Here is a 1,839-nt window from a genome sequence, read left to right on the forward strand (position 1 = left end):
TTTATCACAACAGCAGAAAGGTAACTAATACAGCCAGATCTCGGCTTTGGATTTTTCCTAGCTCTGAAACCGTTCATAAGTGAGGATAAGGGCTGGAGAGATGGCTCAGTGGGTAAGAGCACTGACTGCTCTTCCAGAGGCCCTGAGTTCAATTTCCAGCAACCACATGGTGGCTCACAACCATCTGTAATCAGATCTAGCGCCCTCTTCTGGCCTGCAGGCAGAAGGCTGTATGATGTATACATAATAAATAAATAAATATAAAAAAAATAAGAGGATAATAGGTACATTCATCCCACAACACTGTTCAGAGAATGGAAACCTTGACACATTCCTTATAATAGATAATTTGTGAAAATAAAAATCTGTCTTGTCTGCTCATTTGTAGTATCTAGTCGTCCTATTTCTTCTTATCAAATTGGTTGGGGAAGAGTTGGTGAAACAATGTTGAAGAGTTAGTTATAGCAAGCTAATACCTCGTTCTTTAAAAATTAGAATTGTAGCCTGGGTCTTGAGTCCTGGCTACTTACATGGAGTCTGAGGCAGGAGGATCACCAGTTCAAGTCCTACCTGGGACAAACTAGTGGAATTTGCATCCTAAAGTCCAAAAGGGTTATATCATTGGTCAAGCACGCATAAGACCTTTCATTTCCCACTGCTACAAATTAAAATAAATTATGATGGGAATTTGGATCCTCTGGGAGAGAAGCCAGTGTGCTTAACTACGGGCTCATCTTTCAGGTTATTTCACTTTCAAGTATCATAGGAAGGTTTCCTTTTATTCCTACTTTACTGAATGTGGTAGTTTATTTTGATTGTTAACTTGTTGGGTCTTAGAATAATCATGGGAACATAACTCTGAGTATATCTCCAGAGAGATTCAGGAGAGGAGAGAAGACGCATCCTGAATGTGGATGGCACCATCTCCATAGGCTGGAGTCCTGGACTGAATCAAAAGCAGAAAGGGACTGAGCCCCAGTGTTCACCTTTCTCTGCTTCCTGACTCACATGACCAGCTGCCTCAGGCTCTCTTGGCCATGCCTTCTCCATCATTATGTTCTATGCACTCAGACTGAGTTTGAGCCAAAATAAACTTTCTTCCTTACATAAGTTTCTCTTGTCAGGATTTGTCTCTCCAGTGAGGACACTGGCTATGTTTGTCATGAGTAGGTCTAAGTTTTATCAAATGCTTTTCCAGTATCAAGAGAGGATCACGACACACTTCTCTCTTAATTTAAAGCAACATATTATCCCATGGTTGCCTTCCTAGGATAATATCCTTTTAATAGCCCAGTAGACACAGTCAGATGATAGGTTGTTTAAGATCTTTAGTGTATAAATGATAAATTAATCATGCCCAGGATAGGCCGTCAGTAGCTATAGGAACTGTAATTCATTACTACAGAAGGAGCTTATTGGCTGTGAGGCATACTCAAAGGTTGGCAACTTTTCATTCTTAAAATGTGTGAGCTCCCCACACCCAGTCCAAGAACTCTGCTGCCTGTAGCAGGTAATTTAACAGTGGTGTGCACAACAAAGGGGCTTTGTCACCTTGGGGGGCTGTGTGGTGCCCCCCCCAGAGTAGACTGGGAGGTTGCATAGTCCTAAGAGCACCATGGGTGGCTTGGGGTTTCTGGTCTTTAGGTAATCAAGTCCCTGCATCCTCTTCTGCACCTGCTTCCAGATGAAGGAAATCAGCTAGACTTCACTATTGGTCTAATTCTAAGAAAAATATAAAACTAAATCCAAGGCCAAGATTGTTCCAGTCTTTGGTATATGGGTGTCTCCTGGTTGACAAACTTCCTCCAGTATGAGATGGAGTCATTCAGAATGCTGATC

General features: G+C 41.9%; 1 non-coding gene across 1 annotated transcript; it reads left to right on the forward strand.

The window, feature by feature from the left end:
* Positions 1–1,473: 1,473 nt before the first annotated feature.
* On the forward strand, positions 1,474–1,604 carry LOC120097974 (small nucleolar RNA SNORA68). Its single transcript, XR_005495929.1, has one exon. It is a non-coding gene; the product is annotated as a small nucleolar RNA SNORA68 (small nucleolar RNA).
* Positions 1,605–1,839: the final 235 nt, after the last annotated feature.

Source organism: Rattus norvegicus, chromosome 17 (assembly GCF_036323735.1).
Source record: "Rattus norvegicus strain BN/NHsdMcwi chromosome 17, GRCr8, whole genome shotgun sequence".
Lineage (NCBI taxonomy): Eukaryota > Metazoa > Chordata > Mammalia > Rodentia > Muridae > Rattus > Rattus norvegicus.